Source organism: Anabrus simplex, chromosome 7 (genome assembly GCF_040414725.1).
Source record: "Anabrus simplex isolate iqAnaSimp1 chromosome 7, ASM4041472v1, whole genome shotgun sequence".
In the NCBI taxonomy this organism is placed as follows: domain Eukaryota; kingdom Metazoa; phylum Arthropoda; class Insecta; order Orthoptera; family Tettigoniidae; genus Anabrus; species Anabrus simplex.
This window is the reverse complement of record NC_090271.1, coordinates 141,826,734-141,840,348: the sequence shown is the minus strand read 5'-3', so window position 1 is coordinate 141,840,348 and position 13,615 is coordinate 141,826,734. Positions and strand designations below refer to the sequence as shown.

General features: G+C 37.8%; 1 protein-coding gene and 1 long non-coding RNA gene across 7 annotated transcripts in view; one reads left to right on the top strand and one right to left on the bottom strand.

Moving 5' to 3' along the window:
• gek (serine/threonine-protein kinase gek) overlaps positions 1–13,615 on the bottom strand; it is a 736,940-nt gene that overhangs the window by 690,228 nt on the left and 33,097 nt on the right. The window lies entirely within an intron of this gene.
• LOC136877375 (uncharacterized) overlaps positions 4,881–13,615 on the top strand; it is a 36,152-nt gene continuing 27,417 nt past the window's right edge. The window contains exon 1 of the long non-coding RNA XR_010860756.2: positions 4,881–4,911. This is a non-coding gene — a long non-coding RNA (uncharacterized lncRNA). The remainder of the gene's footprint in view (positions 4,912–13,615) is intronic.

Sequence of the window (13,615 nt, the reverse complement as noted above, 5' to 3'; positions counted from 1 at the left end):
TCTCCTTGGTAGTTATAAAGTTAGGTTCAAATAAAATATTATCTGGAACCTGATCTAGCCCCCTGATGATCTACTGGATAAGAACTAACTTTCTGGCAACAGCAGCAATGATTTTTTTCTCATCCTCTGCTGTACATACTAAGAAGGGATCATGTAATCCAAGCAATCAACCCGCCATCACAGAGATACATCAGTGCATCCAAGATTCAACGTGACAGCAGGTTGATGCATGTATCAATGCTAATGGACGGCGTTTTGAACGTTTCATATAAAAAAGTATTTCATGTGGTATGCTAGTACCTTATGTTTTTGTGTGTTTCCTATGATTAATATACTAGTAGAGTTGTAGAAAGTTGTAGAAAATGAGTTCCAACATGGAAATAAAGTGTATCCAGACCCATGTTCATACAAAATACTTTCTTCTCCTAAGTGTGAGGAATCTGTCCTGAAAATTTGGCTGTACCTTATTGTTACAACCTGTATTCACATATCATATTTAGTCAGAATTGTTAAATTAAATGAGAGATGTAAGTGCTCACCTTTTTCAATACTATACAATACAATTAGAGAATATTAGATGACTAAAACATTAAATATGTTAAAAAGAATAATACATGTTTAGATTGATGCTTTCACGGCCCATAACTGTAGACATGACAATAAGCTTTTGGACTTAGGCCGTGTCAAGAAAACAAGGTGAAATTCTTTACATTTTGCAGAGAACTTTGCTTCGTGTCTTTATTAATGCAGCTGTTTATTAACACAATGCACTAATATTCACTCATTGTTTTGTTTTGTATTGAAAACGGTGAACAATTACATCTCTCAATTAACTGAATAGATCTCTTAATTAACTGAATAGTTGATGTCAATATGGAATCAAATATGAAATATACAGTAGAACTCTGTTTTAAGAACATCCAAGGGACCTGAAAAATTGTGTCGTTATAAACGAGTGTTGTAGTAACCAAGATTTGTGTTATCAGTCTAGTGAGGTGGAAAATGAAAAATACAGTAACAAACTTAATTAGGCTTATTTAAGACTTATGTACTCGTTTTTAAGCATACCATGAACATAATAAAATACACATACAATTATAAATATAGTATTCTGCATTAAAACAGTTCGTCTAGTATTCACCAAACTTCTTTCCTTAGGAGTGAAGTAATCAGTCACTTTGCTCTGTTGTCTCCTACTTGCCCAATACACTTTCTAAATTTCATTAGTAATTTCACTGCTCCCTCCCCTAGCTTCATAGAACATGTTCATAACTCCGATGGCTTCTAAAGCGTCACTCACTGTAGGGACAGGCAATTTAACCATTTCTTCTTCATCATAATCATCATCTCCTTCCTCTACTTCATGGTCACTGTGGCCATTATTCTTCACTTCACTTACAATTTAGTCTTCAGTTTGCACTTTGGTTGTAACTAGGTCATCATCTATTGTTGCAAACGTTTCATAGTCACACTGAGTAGACATAGCACAGCTGGTTTCTTGCAGGAACGCAGATAACGGCAGATCATCGCTATCATCAAACGTATCTTCAGTTTCGGCGGCATTTATTTCTTTGGTTGATGAGATTCCAGCATGGTGGAAACTGTTCTTTATAGTTTTTGTAGTGACACGTTTCCATGCTTTTGTAATGCATCTGATCACATCTATCAGTGAAACAGAATAATCCTGCTTTTTCTCAATGCATCCTATCATTTTTAACAATATCAGCTTACGATACTGGCATTTCAGACTCCTAATTACCCCTCGATCCATGGGCTGCAATATGCTCAAAGCAATAAACTTCATTGTTAGGTTCCGTATTGAGTTAAGACTATGCTTAAAGTAAATACAAAATTTTAATATTCCACCTTCTCAATACTAAAAAATCATTTGATGTTTTACAAAAACATTACAATGATATTAATAGGTACTAGTTTCGGTCCACTGTGGACCATCATCAGCCTAGCCAAATTACAACAGTAAAAGACATAGTGGTAAAGTAAAATAATGTGGAGAAATGAGAGAGGATCTAGAAGGATGGGATGGTGGTGGAATGACAGACAAAAGTGAGAAACCGTATATGCGAATTGTGATAAAAGTAACAGAAGTGTTCACATTGACAAGTAAAATCTTTGTGAAGTCACGTAAAAACTCTTGATGAGATAGTCTTTGGTTGACAGTTACTCCTGTGTTGCACAATTAAAATATATAACTAAGTATATGCTTCTAGAAAGTCTTTTTCCATTTTCACTTACGTCAATGGAATTCACAAGATCACCAATGTTTTAAAGGAAAAAAAGGTATGAAAATAGCCTTTAAAACCAACAACAACAACAACACACAAATCTTACATAACACATCACATATTAATAAAATAAATAGGTACACAAAATCAGGAGTCTACAGGATTAAATGTAAGGTTTGTTCCAACAAGCAGTTTGCGTACGGTTTGGTATCGATTCATGAACTGATGTAAGCACATGCGCGAGCTATGTACTCGTTGGGAACCGTCGCTAAACAGCAGTCTGTTGGAACGGTTCGTTAACGGTCAAGAAAAACTACAATGCGCATGCATTCACAATTACGTGGGAGATTCCTGTTTGAGGATAAACAAACAGCTGTTCTTGTTCATCTCTGCTAAACAACTTGTTAGGCCTACTCAGTGGAAGGTAATTGGCAATAAAATGACTCAACTAATAAAATTATAGACTAATGGACCTGTTTCTAAAATAAGAATTACTTTATTCCAGAATTACGTGAACTTATAATTCTACCACGAGTACTGACAGCGTAAAAACCGATGATGTAGATGGTTCTCTTCAGAGGCACTGTCACCTAAAAGAAAACACTGATCACATTTTCTTCTTCTAAATCATTGTGAAGAGGTCAACTTCTAAACGCTGTGCTAGTCCGGCCCCGCGGTGTAGGGGGCAACGCGTCCGCCTGTCACCCGGCGGCCCCGGGTTCGATTCCCGGCCGGGTCAGGGATTTTTAATTGTAATGACGTCCTTTGTGGCGTCCTTAATCTTCCTTTCCTCACACACAATACCCCACACTACCGCCATTCCAATTACACGCAGGTTCATACAATATGGTGCCAGTAGGGGCAAAAGATCCACGTGGGTCGACGCCCCGAACAAATAGAATTAAAAAATACTCAGAAACACATCCAAAATTTTTCGCCTGTGGTCACAAACAGCTTGCATTCATTAATAATAAGAGTGGTTTACTATGAAGACATATGTTGATAAATAAAATATACCTGTATGGAATAGTGTCCTTTTCTATTTATGTAAGAGCCGGGATCATTTGCAGGCTTATCAATTTCAATATGACAGCAATCTATGTCACCAATGACACCTAGAGAGCGAGAGAGAGTTTTGGTTACTAAATTATGAGTTACTCGTACATGTAGTGAAAATAAATATCATTTAAACCTAATTGCAAACAAGTAAAAAAAATTATAATAACTTGCCGAAATAATCTTCGGTTTTTGCTTTTGGGATCTTGTAATATATCCACCGAGCTCGATAGCTGCAGTCGTTTAAGTGCGGCCAGTATCCAGTATTCATTAGATAGTAGGTTCGAACCCCACGGTCGGCAGCCCTGAAAATGGTTTTCCATGGTTTCCTATATTCACACCAGGCAAATGCTGAGGCTGTACCTTAATTAAGGCCACTGCCGCTTCCTTCCCACTCCTAGCCCTTTCCTGTCCCATCGTCGCCATAAGACGTATCTATGTCGGTGCAACGTAAAGCAACTAGCAAAAAAATGTAATATATCCCTAGATCATCTTCACTGGAGTCCGAGTTCATAAGATCATCAGAATTTATTTTATTTATTTATTTATTTTATTTATTTATTGGTTATAGAATGTCCCAGTGAGCTAGTGAATCAAAGAACCGCCTTCAAAATCGTCATGCATCATTCTCGTTTTTATCTTGTGCCTCTTACTTTATTAGTGTGTAGTCAAATATGATTTTTTAACTGTATAATTTTTTAACCTTTACTGCATAATTGTATAACAACGCCGTACTTCTATTTAATTGTACGTGTAACGTGTCATCTGCTCGTGTCAGATGATACCGATCAGCTGTTCACGCTTCCCAAGTGACAGCTATGGACCACAATGCACAGTTCACACTTATTTTGGTGTACTGCGCATGTCTCTGACGAACAGTACTTGTTCTGGAGCACGAACAGCTTTGCCAGTCGGCAAACTGGTTCAGGAACGGTCCATAGTCTGTTGGAACAACCGACTCCGAGTCCGTGTTTGAGTTTGACATTTGTTGGAACGCTCTTTCCGTACTGCGCATTCGGCAGCCAGTTTGCAAACTGTTCCCGTTCTTGTTGGAACAAACCTGTAATACATGTTCTAATACTTCTTATGTGGGGCAAACCGGCAGGAGCTTCAACATTAGATATTTTGAACATTTTTATGCAGTCAGATATAACAAATTCTTAGCTATCGGCCAACACATGGTCGACTATAACCACAAATTCACGAATATCGAAACAGACATGGACATTCTCAAAACAGCTAAAAAAGGACCTCTACTCAATATAATAGAGAACTTTTACATTCATTTGGATCAATACTTTAATGCCAACTACAACCTTAACGAAATAACTGAGAAACCCAATATTTTATTTGACCTTTTCATTACTTACTACAGAAAAAACAAATCGGTCGCCCAAAACTCTTTCTTTAAGTCAATTAAGGGTCCCCCGCCAATACAAACACCATCACTTCCTCTCCCGTCCACCCCGCCTTGAACCTTTCCCATCCCTCCACCACTTACGTCATTCCTCCCCTCCGTATTCACCCACCCCCTCTCCCGCTGATCTACTCTGCGCTACGCTCACTCCGTAATTTGTATTCAATACAGCAAGTTTGTTCCACGCAGCGCAAGGTGAGTCATCGTTTATATTTTCCGGTGCCTCGCTCATTCTCTATTTGATTACTTGCGTTAATACTAACTTCCTTCCCCAGGTTCATTGGGGTTCCGATTGAACTGGGACTACTTCTGTTTAACACAGCAAGCTTTTCATCCCACCATAGAACATGTCCAACTTTGTCAACTTTTAATCTTATGCTGGTCTCATCGGACAACTCTTCCCTCTTTACAAGTAACTATTCTCATTTTGGTTCCGTATTGAAGATGACGTATGTCTCGAATATTATTACAATATTTTTTTTAAATCCACCCGTTCAATACAATACAATACAATATAAACCACTATTTCATATAGTTAAAATTTTATACATAATACATAAAAGTCATACATGTTTCACCCTTCTTTACGGGCATCATCACCCATATCAATCCTAAAAATAATACATATGGAGTCTTTCTAATCTTATGAATTATGAATAATGATTTCGTAAAACATTATACAATAACATCTAAAACAACGATAATGCACCAAGGTGTGTTTAAAAAAAAAAATTAACATTTTTGAAGATAAAAACGTGGTTAAACATGAATATTTGAGAGTTTAAAACTAAAATGGATCCTTTTGTTATATATCATTAAGACTGTGACGGCCTTGAGTGTAAACATAATCAAAGGGGGATGTTTCTTCAATTCCCATAGTATGAATCCAAGATGGTAAAATCACTGTCAGTTATTTAAAACAGAAGTGTGATCGTAATAAACATGTTAAAATGTATATACGGTTGATATATCTGAAAGTAGAAAAGAAAATGGAACTTTTATTGGAGGCGTTGCTAATGATAACGTATGTCAAAGCTCCTCCAATAAAAGTTCCATTTTCTTTTCTACTTTCAGATATATCAACCGTATACACATTTTAACATGTTTATTACGTTCACACTTCTGTTTTAAATAACTGACAATGATTTTACCATCTTGGATTCATACTATGGGAATTGAAGAAACATCCCCCTTTGATTGTGTTTACACTCAAGGCCGTCACAGTCTTAATGATATATAACAAAAGGATCCATTTTAGTTTAAACTCTCAAATATTCATGTTTAACCACGTTTTAATCTTCAAAAACTGTTAATTTTTTTTTTTTTTTTGAACACACCTTCGTGCATTATCGTTGTTTTAGATGTTACTGTATAATGTTTTACGAAATCATTATTCATAATTCATAAGATTAGAAAGACTCCATATGTATTATTTTTAGGATTGATATGGCTGATGATGCCCGTAAAGAAGGGTGAAACATGTATGACTTTTATGTATTATGTATAAAATTTTAACCATATGAAATAGTGGTTTATATTGTATTGTATTGAACAGGTGGATTTAAAAAAAATATTGTAATAATATTCGAGACAACTCTTCCCTCTACGTTAAAGTGGAACTCACATCTAGAACTTTCTAGAAGCATATACTTAGTTATATATTTTAATTGTGCAACACAGGAGTAACTGTCAACCAAAGACTATCTCATCAAGAGTTTTTACGTGACTTCACAAAGATTTTACTTGTCAATGTGAACACTTCTGTTACTTTTATCACAATTCGCATATACGGTTTCTCACTTTTGTCTGCCATTCCACCACCATCCCATCCTTCTAGATCCTCTCTCATTTCTCCACATTATTTTACTTTATTTTATCACTATGTCTTTTACTGTTGTAATTTGGCTAGGCTGATGATGGTCCACAGTGGACCGAAACTAGTACCTATTAATATTATTGTAATGTTTTTGTAAAACATCAAATGATTTTTTAGTATTGAGAAGGTGGAATATTAAAATTTTGTATTTACTTTAAGCACTGCAATATGCTTGTCATATTTCCAGGAAGAAAAAACAAGCTTAATGCTCCAACCACAATCTTTATTTTCTGAATTACAGGCTCTCGATTCCAACACTTCAGTTCAGCTTCAAACAATTTGAAATTTATCCAAGATTTATATATTTTTTTTTTTTTTGCTATTGGCTTCACGTCGCACCGACACAAATAGGTCTTATGGCGACGATGGGACAGGAAAGGGCTAGGACTGGGAGGAAAGTGGCCGTGGCCTTAATTAAGGTACAGCCCCAGCATTTGCCTGGTGTGAAAATGGGAAACCGTGGAAAACCATCTTCAGGGCTGCCGACAGTGGGGTTCGAACCTACTATCTCCCGAATACTGGATACTGGCCGCACTTAAGCAACTGCAGCTATCGAGCTCGGTTCCAAGATTTTTTATATGCCTAAAGCATATAGAATTTTTGTCAATCTAAAGAAAATGCCAGTCTCATCTGCATTGAAGATGTCAAAATCAGCATATCTTTTGTGCATATTAGGCCACACAGTACTAAGCCACTCTTGGGTTTTGGCATTCACATTATACACTTCGCCACTTACTTTGCCGAAACTAATGTTGTGACGCTGCTTGAATATGTGAATCCAGCCATTGCTGCACACTGTGCCACACCTAATTACCTTCATATTTTACTTTCTGAAATCACATTCTTTGCGATGTGATAGATCAGTCGGTTGTGACTGGTTAATGTTCTCTGACTTGATGTGTAGTTCACCCCGATTAGACAGATGGCACCTCATGTAATGATGGATTGCTGAAGCATTTCTTTCTAACTTATCTTTGATTCTTTTGCTCTCTGCCAGAGAGATAATAATGTCTTGGGTTAAAAAGATGGAGGCACTGGGCTAAGAGATGATTCTCATCTCTTTAAACTGGAATTTTAAGTAGATTCATAATTTCCCCAGTATGACTCTCTGTTTTGAGTCAATGTATAGGATTACTTAGGATCTATGGATTCTATTCCTTCATGCTTCAGATATTTATTTTATTTTCCTTTTCTTGGCTTGCCATAGTTATGCTGGTTTAGTGTGCTGAGCGATCCCTGTTATGTATATTATTATTTTATTTATTTGCTGCAGACTTATTTCAGTGTCTTTCCTTTTCTTCATGTCTGCTTGTTATGTATTCTTTCCTACGTAGGGGCAGAAGGTAACACTGATCCATTTGATCCGTGTGTGTGATGAGTTTGTTTGTGGTTTTGAATTGGAGACCTTTCATATTCTCTTCGGCTTCAACATCTGGCTTGAGCTAATGTTCTGTAATATGGTTTAACGCTGATGCTATACAATTCATGTTCGCCTTTATGTGCAATATGAATATGTCATGTAGCGTGTGTGTTGTTATTTGGTTATGGTGTTGACTGGGTGAGCCTGGTCTATATTGCCGCGACCCAGACATCTGATCTGTGCTCTCAGATCAAGCTCACCATAAGCCAACAACTGACTCTTGTCATGCTGTTACAGTTCTCACTGTAACGTGTCTTGATACTATATTTTCTATTCTAATCTGCATATTTGGTCTCTGCGCGCGCATGTGTGTGTAGGTGTTGTGTGATTTTGGATCTGTATTACCGTATTTACGCGAATAATCCCCGCATATTTTTATTTTAAATTCGAGAAATTGGGGTGCGGGTTTTATTTATTAATATATTTAATAGCGCACAAATGTGCATTAAAATACATTAATCTTTCGCATATTCTAGTAAAGATTTTGTTCTTTTGTTGCACTTGCTGAAGTGATAGCGATCGCAATGTTTGTCACACAACATACACACACAATGTAGAGATGGTTCATGGAAGCCTGATCGCCGGCATAGACGATGGTGAAACCCATGTACCGCCAGCCTATTCAAAGCACTTCTCATGCCATTATTTGGACCGGTCCAGCTGCGGTCAATCATAGCATCAGTTGAGTAAAAGTCCAGGCTGATTTCTGCTTGTTTCCTCTTTCGCTCTTGGAGAACTTCCTTTTCTTGCTGCGTATGTGGAAGCTGCATTCTCATTTTCAAATCTTCGAGTAAAAACGTTTCCTTGGATAATTCATACGCAAGTCGTGATGGTGACATTTTGGAGATGCCCAGTGTTCGTTTCAGAAATCTGGCCTTTACATTTTCAATAGTCCGAAGGTCGGACACCGTTAGTCTTTCCCAAATAAGTTCCATACCATATGTGAGAACTGGGAGGACCTTGGCGTAAAATAAGGCCATGGCTGTGTCTAGCGATAGTCTACTCGGGTTTGTAATGTCATATATGCTTCTGATGGCAGCTAAAGATCTTTCTCTTACGTGAATTCTAAATGAGGTGACCGTAGGTTGTAAAGTGACACCCAGATATGAGAACGAGTTCACTATGTCTAGGTCCACCCCTCCACATTGTATTCTGTCACTAGATGCGATTTTCCCCCCTTTCCGGAAAACCATCTGAACTGTTTTATTCTTATTTATCACAAGGCTGTTTTTGACTGCGTACTCTTCAAGTTTGTTTATTGATCTTTGTAGCTCTTCCCTGCTACTCGAACCCATAACAATATCGTCTGCATATTGATAAAGTACAACTGAACTGTTGTCAGTGACCTGCATGATATCTGCTAAGGTTATGTTGAAGAGGAGGGGGCTTAAAGGGTCGCCCTGCAATACTCCGTTTCCCTGAGTTATGTTGTTCGATGATGATTTCCCATCTTGTACTGTGATCTGATTGAAGGCTAGGATATTGTTGACTGCTATGGTTAGTGGATTATCTTGTCCAATCATATTGGCCAGTTTTGTAATTATAATTTTTCTGTCAAGTAGATCGAATGCCTTTTTGAAGTCAACAAAGACTGCAAAGAATTTACCATTTTGATGTCTGATTGTGTCATGTATGCTCTCGATGAGGTTTGCTACTGCATGTAGTGTTCCTCTTCCTTTCATAAAGCCGAACTGCTGTTCTGGAATATTTGTGTAGGTCTCTGCGACGAGCCTGTTCTCTAAAATTCTTGAATACACTTTGTAGATGTTATTTTCTAGAGCAATTCCTCTATATGAATCAGGATCATCTTTGTCTCCCTTTCCTTTGTACAACATTTTTAAGTTTGATTGTCTCCAAATTTCCGGAATTTTCCCTGAAGTGAGACATTTGTTAAACAGAGTGGTCCATATATCTAGTAGTACATCGATAGTGTCTTTCAGATTTTCATTGAATATGCCGTCTGGTCCCACAGCCTTTTTATCCTTTGAGCTGAGTATTGCTGTTTTAACTTCGTCGTGTGTTATCGGCTCGGACACTGCTTCCGTGTTCTCACGAAGTGGTAGAGCTATTTGAACATTTTTTGCGTTTAGAGTCTTAGAGAAATGCTGTTCCCATGATGCTATTGGGAAGTCTGGGGTGATACAATCCTTTCTCTTCTTTAAAGCGATGAAGGGGTCCCTCTGAGCATCCCTAGCTTGCGTGAGAGCTTGGTTTTCAAAGAATATAGCTTTTTTCTTCCTGATTGTTATTTTATATACTTTTCTCTTCGCCGCATATTCTGCCAGTATGTCATTACTGTCCGACTGTCTTGCTTTGTGCAGAAGTTCTAAAGTCTCTTTTCTAAGGTCGTAACATTCCTTATCGAACCATATCTTTGCAGTTTTGGGAGGTCTTTTTATTTGGGCTTCCTTAATGAGATTCAGCGTCATGTCCAGCGCTAGGTCAGTGAGGCCCTCCTCAATCATTTCTGGGATTTTCTCTAGGCTGCTCATCTTCCTTTCAAGGACTTCAAGATCTGTGTTCCTTGTGGTGAGCATTTGAAAATTATTCTTAAGATTTCCTCTTGTTTTACCGAAGTCAACAGATACTGAAATTGGAATGTGCTTTCTTAATGTGGCCACTGGGTCTTGGTACATAACTTTTCGAGCAAGTATTTTATAGCATTCGCCTTTAACAAAAGCTAGGTCAATAGTACTTTTCCCATTGGGACTAATGTAGGTAACTTCTTCCGTTCTATTAATCAATGTGTATCCTTCATCATATAGAAGGTCAAGGATAAGTCTGGATTTGTGATCGAGTCTATCAATTCTACAGTTGATATCACCGCCCAGGACCACGTTTTGGTCTTCTTTTGATAATGTAATGGCTTTCACTATATGCTCAATTACATCATCTACCTTTCTAGCCGGGCTTATGTAGATACCTATAACAGTAATTTTGTTTGTTCTGATAAGTATCATGTTTTCTTCTGTGTGAACTTCCTTTACAGCACCTATGTTGTTTTTGTGGAATATGCTGACTCCACCTTCCGGTCTTCCTCTTTCTTTTGGAGTGGCTAAGGCATGCTTGCTGTACAGATATGGTATGCTGATTTGCTCTGTAAGGAAGGTTTCAGTTGCTATGATTATATTAAATTTGCACCAAAAGCTATCTGGAATTAGCGAGATAAGTGACTTAAGTCCTTCCGTATTCCAAATTAGAATGTCCAAATGAAGTTCTTCTTCCAAAGATTTACTTGGGATTAATGTTGTTTTAAGGTCTTCAGTATCACACGATATTACGTTTATATTTCGTTGATCGATCCTCTTCGTTTTGTTCGTCGTCGTCTTTTTATTCGAGGTTGACTCCACTGTATTGTTGCCTTCTCCGAAAAATAAACTGTCGTACTATGACTCCTTTTGGCCAGAACTCTGGCTTTTCAATTTCTTCTAATATCTGGAATGGAATTCCTAACTTAAATGCTTTGTTGCTACCAAGGGTCTTTAGTTCTTCACATTCGATTTTGCAATCGGAACACTTTTTCTTTATATATGATTTGATGCTGTCAGTGGTCGTGGTGTCCTTAAGTTTCCCAATGTATAGCCAAGCTTGTTTTACCGCTGCCTGTAATCCATTCTCCTCTGTATTTGTTCCTGTTATTATGTTTCTTCTCTTCTTGACTGCCTCTGTCCACTTTGGTTCTACATGCCTGTCATTTCCGTGCCCTTTCATATCTTGGGTATTAGTGTTCATAGAGTTATCTAGATTATCTGTGTATGTTGTAACTTCTTTTTCCTCTTGGCCTTGTGGTCTTGATATTAGTGGTGCATTGTGTGTTCGGGTTTGGGTCACCTCCGAATACAATGGTTGATGCTCCTCTGTGTTTTGGATGGTTTTATCTGTTTGGTTATCTGTGCTGCGTTTCATCTGATCTGTCAGAATTTCTGATTGTTTTACTTGTACTTCAAGCATGAGAGCTAGTTTATTTAATATAGTTTCGCTGAGTGAGTCGATAGTAGTCTTTAGTTCGGTCACATCGTTCCTTATTTCTAAGCATGTTTCCTTGTTTTCTAAGATAGCGGGTCTTGTTTCGTCTTCGGGTGCTGTTTTTATGCCGTATGTAACGAGTTGGTGCCTACATTTAGGGCAGAACCAGAAAAAGTTGTTCTTTTTGGTTTTCAGCACATTACAAGCTGACACAGAAATACCCATGCATTCCACGTGGTATCGTGTCTTGCAGTTACCATCGCATGTGATTATCTTGTCTTCTTCCCTCAGTTGTGAGTTGCATTCCTCACATGTGTAGTTATCGGTCTTGTTCGGCATAGCGAATTCTCGTATGTTTCTCCGCGTTTGTTTGTTGAAAGTCTTTGCGCAGAGCACGTAGTAGTGGTTAGCTTTCCCCTTGTGAGTATATCAATGCCAGTTCACTCTCTCTGCATCTATACTTTGTCTTTCCGGTGTGAGTCAAACTTTCTTTCGCCTTCAAGGCAAGAATGCGGACTATTCCCCTTGTGATTCGCTATTTGCAAGTATGCTTTCTCTCTCCGCTGTGAGTCAAACTTTCCTCCACCCTTGATGCAGGTATGCGGTCTCTTCCTCGTGTGATTCACTATGTGCAACTACGTTTTCTCTTTCCTTTGTGCATTAAAATCTTCCACCACCCTCGAAACACTTATGAGTTTTCTCCCCCGAGTGATTCACTAAGATTTTCTCTTCATGTGGGCGATCTGTTTGTTTCTCCTCCGAGTGTTTCACTAACGTTTGGTCTTCAGGTGGATGATCTGTTTTTCGTCTTACTTAACCTCACTACTTTCACCCTGACCGTCTCTAGATTTTGATCTTGTATTTTACTTTATACACTGTTATTTACTATTAATAGATGATTTGCATTTGCAATATGCTCCTTTCCTGTTCTCTTGTACTCTACCTTACCTCGTTTAAGATATTTTGATCGTCTATAGTTCTCGTTAATTGCTGAGCGGCAGGCCACACACGATTCACTCACTCTGTTCTTCACATTTTATTTGCGTCAAGGTTGCCAACACGCTCCTGGCTCACTTAGTTTTTAATGCCGAGTGTACAGTTATGCTTTGTGCAACCGTAGATGAAAGAAAACTGTCACGATACGTCATATTTAAACAGAAAACTATTCAGACTTTTAATTCTAAACTGACTTTACATTGTTTAAAATTAGTAACGTATTTTACAGAGTAATTTAAATTCAAAATTTTTCCACGTCACAACAGAACGTGTCTTCCAGAACGTCTAGGGTAGCTTTCCGCACTTTCACTCACTTTGGCGCGTTTCACAGTTGAAAATAGAGTGAAATCGTAATTCTTTTGTATGCAGCGTTTTAAGGAAAGCCACAATATCACGCAGCAGGCAGTACGCGGAAAAGCAGAATCCGCAAAAACTGGTAAGGGTTGGCATTTATTTCACAAGATGGCTGTTAATTCAAAATCACATAATTGGAAGTCCAATTTCTGTATTACAAAGATTCGAATTAACGAGCTTTCACTGTATCGCAAAACTAACATCAGATTTTGCTGGTGTGTCTATTTCAAGTGTTTACAATGCACGAAAAGAATTATCCACCATCGGTCATGTTACTCAAGTAAAAA